Genomic DNA, 13,799 nt, shown 5'->3' with positions numbered 1-13,799 from the left:
GCTGATAATGCAGCTCTGGAGACCACACTTTGAGAAACACTTCCCTAAGCACAAGCTTCAGAAGCAACAACAGCAATTTCTATAATCTGCAAAGGGTGATTTGCAGTTAACCCAAATGCAGAGATGTGGTGAAAGCCTTAGCTCTAAGTATGTATCTCAAGAAGTAGTGGCAATAACTGAAAAGGGAAGAAAAGAAGATAACAGAAAAGAATAGATAATAATAATAATGAATTAAAAACCAGCATGTCATCAGAGTTCACATTTATTCAAGTACCAGGATTCAAAAATCATGCATGTCCAGGAGGAAATGGACATTAACAAATTTAAGAACTACATGCAGCATGGGAAACAAGGTCTCCCCCATCCACTTCCTTCTTCCAAATATGGTGTATGCAATGAGACAAAATGAATCAGGTTCTGGGTTTGTTTGTTTGTTTGTGGGTTTGGAGGAGAGGGGTACCAAATTATTTCATGTGACGAAATGGTACAAATGATAAAGCATAAGTAAATGTTCTGGTACAACTTACTGAAAGAGCAAATGTAAGCTCAATATGCACCCACTACTTTGGTGACCATAGTCACCCCACAGTGGTGGGGAAGCCAACCTAGGCTTAGTTCCCAGAGTGCACTTGTCACACTTGGCCGAGCCAGGTTCCAGGGTGGGGGCTGGAGCTTGGGTGGGGGCAGGGGGACATGCGGGGACACGGCCAGGACAGGGAGGGGGCACGTCCCTCTGGTGCAACTTGGTTACAAGGCCACCCAATTCGTAGATGGCTTTCACCTGCCTGTTCCTTCAGCCAGGAACCTCAAAGAAGTCACACATGTGAGCGTCGTTTTCGTCGGTGGCCAGTTTGTGCAGTTCCAGTAGTGACTGATTCACCCTAGTTTCCGAGTGTGACGCAGAATCCGTTGCCTTCGGCCGCCCTCGCAGTCGTTGAGCTCTGGTTCCTCCATATCCTGAAGGAAGATGCGGCACCGCCTTCACCTGTGGCCTCATGGGTATCTCAGCGTGTGCCCTGTCCTCACGAGGTCGGAGAAGAAAATTCTGGCCAAGTTCTTCAAAGCTGCAGCTTCGCGGTCAAAGTAGTGGGATGTGGACCGGCAGGCGAGGGCTTGCTGCGACGGTTGGCGACCCCAGAGCAGGTGGGGATGCGGCGTCAGGGCGGCGGGAGAACTGCCCGCAGCGGCGGGCGGCGGGCCAGCCTCACCGATCGGGGCACCGTGAAGCTGGCAGGGGACGTCTGGCCTCTCTGATCAGGCCTCTGGGTGGGACAGCAGACATTTGGGCACCAACCAGCGACTGGTAACTCGGCAAGGCTGAGAGCGTGAAGACCTCCACCTGCCTTTGCTGTGACCTCTCCAACATTAAGTATGCGTGGCTGGGAATGTGGTTTTGCTGGGCATAATCACTCTTGGGACTCGGTGTAACTCGCCACCACGACTTGGTGATAGCGGTGCTTCATCGTCACGCATGCCCATTCACGCCCTAAAGTGTTCAACACCCAACTGTACCCGAGAACTGGCATTGCAATTTGTGATCCCAAAGGAACATCATCTCTTTTCTGAGAATGCTTAAAGAAACTCAATTTCACACCACCAACGTTTTGCTGAAAATGATGGGGTTTGGACTTAAAAATTTGGAGGTTTGGACTACACACCAAAGGGCAAAATGATTTGAATCTAAATAATAAGGCATTGGAACTTTAATATTTGGGGATTTTAACTTCCAAGTGGATTTAACAATTCTCCCTTGGAATTTGATAATGGGAGAGTGTTTTTTTATTCACATTGGGATGTCCCTATTTGTGGGTATTTTTATTATTTAAATGTGTTCAGTGTCCTTGCAGAATTTCTGGAAAGCTATGTGGATAGTGTGGTTGGGATGGCAAACTAAGTAGGAAATGGATTTTTACCCTTGGGTACAGAGGGGCCTTGGAGCTGATTTCGATGATAACTTTGTTCTCCTCAATTTTAGCGAAATCTAAAGTGCGTATCGGTGGTCCCAGGATGATTCCTAAAGAGCAGTGGTTGGTAATGGAGAGGCAGTCTAATGTATTTCCCTGACAGACTGTTGGTCCCCTCTCCCAAAGAGTACAGCCACACTCCTGCTTTATGAAAAGTTTCATGGGTTTTGAAGAGAAAAGTAGGGGAATTTTATGGGGAACACTTACTCCTCATTCTTCATGTTTCCTGCCTATAAAAGAAACTCAGAATCTGCCTGTCCCTTTACTCACTTCAACCCAGGGGCAGTGGAATGACCTATCTGATTAGTAAAATTGGGAAGAAAAAAAGAGGCATACCTGCTGTTACCTGCTCAGCTCAGAGCTACCACTTCTTCCTTTTAGGACTAAAGTAAAGCTGCCCACTAGGAGGACAAGCTGTTTGGTTTTTCCACAGGTAGTTTCTGCTTCCTCTGACTATGAGAGACACTGGGTGGGTAAGTCCGCCTAATCTTGGGGGTTCAATGTTAGGAGTGCATTTAGTTCTCACAACAAAGCTACCACTTTTAACTTAGCCTTAAATTAAAAGAAGTAGTAGTTTGGCCTCCATATGCCACTGTTTAAATTCTCAATATGTTTTGAAACTAAATGGTAAAGAAAGATGCTAATTTGGAGGGGAGGAGAGATCTTTCCTCCGAAACAGATTTTACCCCTTATTCTTATTACATTGCTTTTTAAAAAAAAACAAAACAAAACATGCAAGCAACAGTTTTTCTATAGTAAGCTAGTGGATGAAGGGATTTTGTCAATTAAAACGATAATAAAAAAGTCTGTGGACCACAGATACCTGTAGAGATTTGTTTTATAAATCTTTCCTCCCCCTACAGTAAGTAAATGTGTCAGCATCACTCTGAGAACAGGTGTGTACATATACATTAAATAAATTAGTCATTTGCTAATATTGTGGGATTGTTTTGTGGCGCCTGAGAATAAAAGAAAGCTGAAATAATCTCTGTCCCTTGCATTATGCATTATAACATTAGAAAATAAGGTTTTTTTTCTGGAGATATTCAACAAACAGGTTCTCTTTTCAGTCCCTGAGGTACTATAGTAAGTAACAGAATAAAATCCAATAAAAAACTTGGAATTTATTTTTGTTCTTTGTCATCACCTTTCATTAATGGTATGTAGGTTTCAATTTCAAAGCACAGGCAATATGGTTTGGCTGGATTGAATATTATTATTTTGATTCCCTTTGCTAAGCTCAAAGTATTCTACCTTCCCTTTTTTCTTCATTCTGGGAAATTCTGTACACTCACTCATAGTCATAGTTTTTCCCAGAGCTTGAAAACACCCCTATGTAGTCTTTGGCACTTTCCGCATGTACACATACCACCATGGAGCCTCTCCTGCTTTGCCATTCTAAACTCACTAATTATTCCTTTCTAAACAACACCATTGTATGCTTACTGCCTGTACCACTCAGTTCATTTGTTATTTAATATTTTGTTACTTGTATGCCCAGTGCGCATATAGCACATATCTAAAGTTAGTTACAGGATTCTTAAGGTAAGGACCAATTTTAATACTTTGCACATCACTCAAAACATTGTGTTTTGTGTTTTGCAACTCTTAGGCACTTTTGAATGTATCTAACTTTCCTAAGTGGAAGAAACCCTATTCAAGGAAGATAAAGAACATTTTTGGAGCTTCTACTGAGGGTACAAAAAATTTATTATGTGCTTTCCTAAAATCTAGAACATATATACGGCTGAGATTATGCCTAAAATTTGAACAACTAAAAATTTGCAAATGAGAATAATTTTAGATATTATTTTTCATGTATCTGATATTAATAAGCCCTATTTAGAAATGGAACTATCTTTTTTTTTTGGTGTGTACTCTTTTGCTTTCATTTGTAAAATCAACATTAAGGTATAATTAGCATATAATAAAATCCATCCATTTAAGAGTACGGTTCAGTGAGTTTTGAATTATAACCTATATAACCATCACTACATTTAAGATATAGAACTTCTACTCAACCTAAAATTCCTTTGGAGCACAAAAGGTTTGTGTATGTGTATCCATGCGTGCATTTATTTACTTTCAAAATACAGTAATGTGCCATAAAAGAAAATTTTTGGTGTATACTTTATCTATTGGGACATTTAAACATTATCTACATCATTTTTTAGGTAAAAACTCTGAAGCTTAGAGTGATTTTTCTAAAGGGCACAGATATAGCTAGTATAATAGGAAATAGCCAGGCCTTAATAAAGCATTGCTTTTAAAGGGTGAACATCATCATGTTCTAAGTGGATAAAGAAGTTCATCAACCCACATGGCAAGGAAGTCTTAAGTTGCCTGCTTGACTTAATTCACCTGCTTTCTTTCTGAAGCCAGGGCAGGGGAAAGAGGAATCAGATCTATACTGAATACAATGGCATCCTGGGAGGATGACAAGCCAAATGATCAGGTAATTCTCCTTAATCCTTATCTAGTACACTGCTAAGAACTTCTCACAAGCAGTGAATTATTTTAGTGATAATAAGAAGTCAGGCCCCACAAATAGTAAATTCTCACTTTTCATCTGTGTTTGCCATGTCATTCCATGTGCCGATTTGCTTTAGTTTAATGACCTATTTTTCAAGTACTTAATACACTGATGCTAAATCAGAGGCCTTCGTGGATATCTTCTGGTCATTGGTTTGAGAGGAAATGTTCATTTTCTCATCCTGTCATGTGCAGACAGAAATGCGTAGGCGTGGAGCGGCTCTGCCATGCATTGCTGCCACTCTGCACGTGGCCTCTTGGCTTTCTTGGGTGTTCATTTTCAGAGACCGGGCCCTATTTTACTTTCTGCTGTTAATCAATAAACTGCATATAAAACTGCTGAAACGTGATTTCTCCCTCAGACCACTTCTTTCTTTGGATGCTTCAGATGCAGAGGCAATGGAGTCTTCAATAAGTACTGTTTTGACTTTTATAAAAGGAACTGTAGTTCTGTTCCTCCAGGTAAAATAAGTTAACATTTCAAAGTAGGTCTATGAACAAAACCCATGATGCAAAAGCTTCCATGTGATTGTTTTTTAAAGAATACATCAGGAGGGCCAGGACTGGGAGAAGATAAAGCTGAGGATATTGGGGGATAGAATCAGGCCTGCCTCCCTTCAAATTACTGACTGTATGAGGACAGTGTACACCTCCTTGGCCTTTGTTTACTTTATACCTTTAAATCTCATTAGCCAAGTGCCCCCAAATTACCCTACTCCCCTTAAAACCTCAGGAAAGGATCTAAGAAACTGCCCCATATTAAGGCTTAAAGGACTAACTCAACTTTCAGCGTTACCCCTAAATGGTGTATCTGACCTTGAACAGATAGATAAAACTTCACGCTAAATGAATGACGCTTCAGTGGTATATTCAGAGCTCTATTTTTAATCTTTGTTTGGCAGAATTAAAAGGTTCCCTAAGAGCATACATGTCTGGCTTTGTGTAAAACTGTACTAGATTTGGATAATTATTTCCCCTAAAAGCTCCTTCTCATAAAATCTGCCTCACTCAGCGAAGAAACCCTTGCATGATCCCACTCCCGCTCCCTGTAATCATAGCCAATCGGAGCCTGAGAAGGAACTGTTCCAATTTATTCACTTAGCAGGGACAGTGGATTATGTAGCTTGGCATAGAGAAAGCCGGGCCAAGCAGATCCCTCTCTGGGGTGGAACCTTCATTTCTTCTCTCACTTTCCCCAGCCACACTGAGTCATGTTCTGGAGAGGTCGGACACTGGGGCAAATCAAGTTGGTTACCATTGTTCTCACTCTTATTTTTAACTCATTGATTTCTTTGGCTGAGATTTGTTCCCATGGCAACATCACAGGCCACTTGGGATAAGAAGCTCGGAAAGAGCAATGAAACTTGAAGGAATTCACTTCGTTTGTGTGTCCAGCCACCATCTCCAAATGCTACCCACTGCCTCATAGGTCACATCATCTTGGCATCCCCACAATATCGGTGATGATTTTTAAGATTGTTTTTATTTTCTTCCCCCTTTAAAAAAAGGCACTTTGTTTCTCCTGGCACAGACAATACTTTCACAGAAGCTTTTATTTCATGTACTTCAATACATAATAATACTGAGGCACAGAATCCATAAGGAAGAGCAAGCCTCACATGCGGGGCCTTTGCACGGCCCTTTTCCCCAGCTTAGCCCGCTGTCCCTCTAGCCAGCCCTGCCCTGGTCTTTCTCCCTCTCTTTAGCCACGTCAACTAACACTGATTTTTTTTCTCTCTCACCTCAAATGTTACTTCCTCAGAGGAGCCCGCTCTGGCCACTCACACTGAATCAGGCCCCACAGGTCCTTTTAGTTCTTCTTTAAAGCTTTTTGTCATAGTTGGTAATTACATTTTTTGATGATTATTTAAATAATATCTTTTTTTTTTTTTGTCCCAACTCATCTCTGAGCTCCCAAAGATAAAGTACATGGCTCTGTCGTTTATCACTGAAGTTCTAGCACCTAGCACAATGATTGTGAATAGGCTTGATAAATATTCATTTATTGAATGGGTGGAAACATATCTAATTTCTTTCTTCTTAAGGCTAGATTCAAGTTGACAGTTTACTTGGATGTATTGGTCAGCTTGGGCTGCGGTACCAAAGTGCCGTGGACTGAGTGGCTTAAACAACAATAATTTCTCATAGTTCCGGGACTGGGAAAGTCCACGACCAGGGTGCCGATTAGGTAAGAGCTCTCTTCCTGGCTTGCAGATGGCCACCTTCCCCTTTGTGTCCTCACATAGCAGATGCAGGGGTGGGGGGAGAGAGAGAGAAAGAGATCTTCCTCTTCTTAGAAAGGCACCAATCCCATTGGATTAGGACCCCACTTTTAAGACCTCATTTAGCCTTTCTCACCTCCTCACAGACCCTGCCTTTGACTACGGTCACTTTGGGAGTTAGTGCTTCAAATAGGAATTTGTGGGGGTGGGGGACACAATTTTGTTCATCTACCGGGGATTAAGTTTCCTTGACCTGAAGTTATCTCTGTCCTTCCAGCAGATGTTAACTTATTACTTTGCAACTTTTTGTTTTTCTCTTTTGCAAGCAAACCATTATGCTTTTGCAAGAGAGCATTTTGGTTCCTGCTAGACTGCAGTTCCTCTCTGTCTCTGTCTCTGTCTCTCTCTCGTCCTCTGTCTCTCTGTTGCTCTTTGGCTTTCAGGAAAATAAACTTTTCAAAGTTTATTATTTTCTCTGAATTGAAAGTTCTGGTGCGGGATGCCAACACAAAAGTGTATTAATATAAGCAAGACTCAGAAATCATTATTGATGCATTAAAATAGTAAACATATTTCTAGTTAAACCTTCGGTGTTTGCCAATGAGTATCACTGGGCTTTGATGTTCTTTTTTCCTATATGGCTTTTATTTTCCTCTAGTTCATATCTTTGACTGAAGGTGAGCCCCGGTTCTTGGTAGTCTGCCTTCACACAAAGTCTTATATTTGTCTGCAAGGACTCTATTTAATTTTTAAAATCATTTTTATTACTCTGTTCAAGGGAGTCATCTGGAAATGACATTCTGTAATAAACTGCCCTTGACAAATATTATTTTTTTCTTGTGAAAAGCTCCGTTTCCTGTTTTTCTTCTTCAAATAGCCATTGGCAGTTCTCTGATTGAGAATGCAGGGCTACGAGAGGAACAGCTCTTGCCAAGTGAGGTTTGTTTTTTTTTTTTAAATTCCTCCTGCTTTTATGTTATATTTAATCAAAAGTGCACCATTTTATACTCTTTTCTTTTCTCCCAATTTTACTTTAAATTTCTTTTCTATAATTGATTTTTCAGTGTTCACTGAACTTGCAAATGAATGCAAAAACCTGTTAAAAGAAACTTGTCATTTATTAATTTACCGTTGGCTGGTCATTTCTGAGGGATTAAGGAAGTTGCGTCAGGTGTGAACCAGGTGTGCGAACAGGCTCCTTGAGTACGGACATTGAAGGTCCGCAGTGAATAACATTCCACTTGAAAAAGCAGTTTCAGGCTAACTTCATGCATTAATGAGGCGGTCATATTGACTAGACTTGTGATAGAAGAAATAAACCTCCTTACTTGCCACCTTAACCTATTTGAATTTCATGCCAGTCTGAACCTTAAGTGTCCCTTTTCAATGGAGGGGTTTTACATCTTTCTGATCCATTTAGAGTAGAGCCAGGGGCATTTATGACAAAGGTGACCAGGTAAATGGCAATAATGTAAAACAGTAAAATCCCATCACCTGGCTGTGATGATTTATTCCATGCCCATGTGGACCCATTTATTACTTAGACAGCATCAAGGACCAATTTATCAAAGTGTTAGCACTAAAATGTTAACGTATTTTTTTTTACCTAAATGTTTTAAATATCCATTTACGTTCCAGAAGATGATGGAAAAATGAAGTTGAATTGATCATTGTTTCTACCTTCAAGGACGTTATAGTCTACTAGAAAAAATATAGGTAATAGATGAATAATGAGAGAGGGAATGATTATGAACATACGAATTCAGAGGAGGAAGTGATGATTGTTGTTTCATTTGTGGAAACAGAAGAAGGATTTCCAGCATAGAGGTATTTGTACTGCTGCCTGAGGGATGAATGAGAGTTGAGCAAATGGAAAACATAGAGGTAGGTATTCTGGGCAGAAGAGCCAAGGCCCAGACGAAAGAAATAACATAGCCATTTGTTCCCTAAATAGATTGGAAAGACAGGACTGGAAAAGAACATAGAAAATACTGGATGTCACTTAGATTTTAGACATTCTGAAGATCTTGGGAGATCTGAAATAGGGGAGGAGACAGTAGAAAGTTATGTTGTATAGTAGAATTGTAGACTTTACAATGTCTTAGGAGGCAAGGAACTAGCAGTCACCTTTGAGTCCATAATTTTTATCTTGGGTGTTTGGGAGAATAATGTTCTTAGAAAGAGGAGCTATGAGGTTTGGAGCAAGGTGTTTTGGTTTTTTTAAAGATTTTATTTATTTATTTGTCAGAGAGAGAGAGCACAAGCAGGGGGAGCAGCAGGCTCCCTGCGGAGTAAGGAGCCCGATGTGGGACTCGATCCCAGGACCCTGTGATCATGACCTGAGCCCAAGTCAGATGCTTAACCAACTGACCCAGCCACCCAGGCATCCCTGGAGCACGGTGTTCTGAAGAAGGAAATATTTGATTTCAGAAATAAAAAGATGTTTCTGTAAAATCTCCTCAAGCCTCAATTGTTGAAAGGAATATATAACTTTCAGGGTATAGACTCAATACTGGATTTTAGTCTAGATATAATTCCCAGAACTTCATATCGGAGAGAAACTTATAAGATCGCCTCTGTGCCAGATGATATCCTTCGTTGCCTACGACTGTTTTGTTAAAGAGGTTACATGATAATTTACTCTCTGCATTTCTTTTGTTTTCACGTAATGTGCAGTCAAGAAAGAAGTGAGCTATGTAAAGAAAACCCCCAAATAGGTCATATACAAGAAGGCAGAAGCTTAATAAAAAAACAACAACAAAAAAGACATGTTGAGGAAACAAATTGGAATCTGGGTGAGATAGCAGGTGATGATGATTGAAAACATTGATCTTCAAACTGGATTCATCTGATGGTTGTGGGCTCTGGGATTTAAGATTCAGACGCCATTTCTAACTGGCGGTAGTGCTTTTTGTCTTCTGAAGGTTCTGACAACAGTAGGAGAACTGCCAGATGTGGAAACTATACTGGAAAAGGCTGGGCCTGGAGTGTGGGTGTTACATAGAAGAGCGGCCGCGTGGAAGAATCTCCAGGTTTGTCTTTATATGGAAGAAACGGAGTGTTTGTGCGTCTGTGTGTGTGTGTGTGTCTTTGTGTTTAACAATTATTTTGCTTAAAAGAGAAAATACTTTGTTCTAATTTCTCCTCAAGTGTTCTTTAGCTTTCTGACCTAACCCCAAGTGAGATTTTCTTTCTTTTTAAGCACAAAGACTTTAAAGAGTACTCGAGTGCTTTTCAGCAAGATTTTTTTTATAACTCTAAAATTCAGTTGCCTTTGAGGAAGTGATAACAATAGAATCAAGGAACACTTTCTCATTTGCTCATATAATCTGACTGACGGACTAGATGTTGATCTGTATTATAAAGGTATAAATGCTCTAGGCTGTCTTAAGAATTGTTGATCTCTTACTGAACTTCTGAGGTTCAGATGAAACATATTAGCAGTATCTAAGCCCATGTTCTTCCACCCAGGTCTATTTAAAATTTCCATTCTTCTTTTGAGTTCTGTAACAAGTGTCTGGATACCTAATGGAAATAGATAATGGAAGAGTGCTGTTTGATAAGCTACCGGTTTTCTTTCTTCCATCTACTAAGTAGAGTGAACCTTGAGTTTCTTTGGAGGTAGAAGCAAAGCTAAATAGACTAGATTGAAAATTTCAGACAATTCTCATGGGATAGCCTAGGTGCTCACAGGCAAGCAAATAGGAGTATGGGTTAGAAATATGAGCCAGAAGACTAGTTAATGATAAATTATGAGAAAGTCAGGTAAGGACTGTGTGCGATAAAGGAGCTTGGTATTACAGTGGTAGCTGTCTAGACTAGGAGCTTCCTACGTATTTTATGTCAGAGGAACTACACATTGTTCAGAATGTGGGACTGTGATTTGAGGGCAGTGAAATGGAGAAGAAAAGAAGAAGCAAAGTGATGGCTACTAGTGAAATATAACCCTTTTAAAATGTTTTAAATAAAAATTATATATATTTGAGATGTATAACATGATATTTGATATACATATACATAGTGGATGAATTAGTACAGTCACGCTAATTATCTTTTTAAACTAGAGAATGTATTTAATTTTTAATGAATTTCTAATTCTTAGTTTTAAAAATTTTAATTCTGGGATAGTTAACCTGCAATGTTATATTAGTTTCAGGTGTACAACATAGTGATTCAACAACTCTATACATGACTCAGGGCTCATCACTGTAAGTGTACTCTTAATCCCCATCACCAATTTAACCCATTCTGCCCCTCCCCCCTCTGGTAACCATCACTTTGTTCTCTATAGTTGAGAGTCTGTTTCTTGGTTTGTCTCTTTTTCCCCCCCTGTGTTTGTTTTGTTTCTTAAACTCCACATATGCGTGAAATCATATGGATCATATGGTATTTGCTTTCTCTGATTTATTTCACTTAGCATAATGCTCTCTAGCTCCATCCATGTTGTTGCAAATGGCAAGATTTCATTCTTTTTAATGGCTGAATAATATTCCACTGTGTGTGTGTATACACCACTTGGGCTAAACATATCTTCTTATATAGTTACTATTCTGTGTGTGTTCATGGGCACACACATCTGTGTGTGAGAGAGACAGAAAGAGAGAAAGAGAGAAGAGAGTGCCTGAAATGAACTCTCTTAGAATCCTGTATTCAATACAGTATTCTTAACTATAGTCCTCATATTGTACATGAGATATGTATACTTATTCATCCTACATAACTGCAACTTTGCACCCTTTGACCCACATCTCTCCATTTCCCCTATCCACTCCACCTGCTTTCTACTTTCTTCTTCTATGTATTTAAATTTTTTAGGTTCTACATATAAATTGGATCATGAATTTTTTCTTTCTGTTTCTGGCTTGTTTCATTTAGCATAATGTCTTCCATGTTCATCTGCATTGTTGGACATGATGGGATTTCCTTCCTTCCATCTGTCTGTCTATCATCTATCTATAACAATTTATCCATTAATCTGTTGATGAATCCTTAGGCCATTTCCATATCTTGGCTATTATGACTATTGCTTCAATGAACATGGAAGCATAGCTATCTCTTCAAGGTACTTATTTCATTTCCTTAGAGTATATACCCAAAAGAGAGATTGTTGGGGTAGTTCTATTTTCAGTTTTTTGAGGAAACTCCATACTGTTTTTCATGATAGCTGTACCAGTTTACATTCTCATCAACAGTACATAAGGGTTCTTTTTTTTTCACATCCTTGGCAACACTTACCGTTTATTTATTTATTTTTTAATAATAGTCATCCTAACAGGTATGAGGTGATATATCATTGTGGTTTTGATTTCTTTTTCCATGATGATTAGTGATGTTGAACACCTTTTCATATACGTGTTGGCCATTTGTTTGTCTTCTTTGGAAAAATGGCTACTCAGGTCCTTTGCCCAATATTTAATTGGGTTGTTTGATATAACACTTCCTGTGCATTATTTTTACCGGTGATAAAATTTCTGAAGGGTCATAGCATGTCAAACATTCTAATTCATACTATAGCTAATTGACCAACTTGAAATTCAATAATTATTCAAATTTGGCAACATTATTTTAGCATGATCACTTTCAAAAAGTAGCTCACCCATAAAGCCAGAGAAACATTTGTTCATTCTAAGCAACTAGGGGGACCTATCCACCAGAAGATAAATGGTTCTTGTTCTTAGTGCAGATGTCTCAGTAAAAGCGATTTTTTTTCTTTCTTTCTTTCTTTTTTTTTTTTTTTGCTCCTCTAAACTCTTTTTGGTTATTCTAACTGGTCCCTGACATCAGCTGATGTTGCAAATGGTGACAGCAGCCAATACAAACTTTCTCTCCTGCCTGTGGTCCAACAAATAGCTGACCTCACAACTCCATTAGTTGGTAGCAGTGGGCAAAACAGTAATCATGTCCTCAGAGTGAACAGTAAACATTTTGGCCCAGGCAGTTGAAGGTATGAGAATATTTCCATCTGCGTGTTACCTCATGAAAGCAACACCTTTCCTGAGTCTACCTCAAAGTTCAGAAGCCAGGCCTCTGACTTCAGCTTGGAATGGTAGAAAAGGAGAATACAAGGGGAAGGGGCTGGCAATTTCATGACATAACTATAAACCAGTACTTATCTGTGCTATTTAATAGATTATGTCCTTTGTTATAGCACATTTTTGAATTGAAACTAATGAAGTTCTTACTGCAGTAGAGGATGTTTGAAGTAATTGATTTTGGGAGCTCAAAAGAGCTAGTATTTTTGAGGAGGGAGAATTGGTTAATCATTAATACTGGAATTAAATTTCTTAGCAATTGCCTCATGACTTTTAACCTCTCCTTCTATTATAGGAAGGGCTGCTATTGTGTGGTGTGCTACAAAGCCTGTCTAGGTAGGGCACTTAGAGTTCTGGCCATGAACTAAACCTCTATTCATGGACAAGGGAGAATATCTTTTAGAACATCATCCTCAGGGTGAAGAGAAGAATAAATCCTTTCCTCAAATTGTATGCTAGAACTCCTAAGAACAAGAATAAGCCTCAAAGCACCAAGGGATGGGAAATATAAACAACTTTTTAAATTTTGTTCACACAACTTTAGGAAATAAAGATTGTTTTTTCTATTGCCCAATGAAGTGAGAGGTCTTTTCCACTTAACAGAAGTGAGTTTTGGCTTTGAGGATTGTATTTTTATCTTCTCCTCCTTTTTGGGACCATTCCCATCAAATCATTGGGGTAAAGATCTTTTGACTCCATCCTTGAATTCTGTCTGCCTTGAGCCTGATCCTCTCACATTCCTTCCTCCTGTGGAAACTGCCAGCCCTCACCCATGCTGGTTCTGCTTACATAGTTAACAGCTTCTTAAGCTGACTACATCTTTCAGCCTATTTCCTTGTCCTTCTTTCTGTCTATAGTAATTATAGATAGGGAAACATTATGAGAAGTGGAGTTAACTCCCTTAAACCTAATCTGAATGCCTAATAGTTTTAGATGTTATCAATAAATCTAATGATCTCAACTGAAAAGAAGTTAAGGCTGAATATTTCTAAATTAGGGATAATTTAATTATGAGGAAAATTTCACCTTAATTCCTATTAATTTTCACA

The sequence above is a fragment of the Phoca vitulina genome, unplaced genomic scaffold (assembly GCF_004348235.1).
Source record: "Phoca vitulina isolate PV1807 unplaced genomic scaffold, GSC_HSeal_1.0 scaffold12, whole genome shotgun sequence".
Lineage (NCBI taxonomy): Eukaryota > Metazoa > Chordata > Mammalia > Carnivora > Phocidae > Phoca > Phoca vitulina.
The sequence above is the reverse complement of the archived record's forward strand: the minus strand, read 5'-3'. Positions refer to the sequence as shown.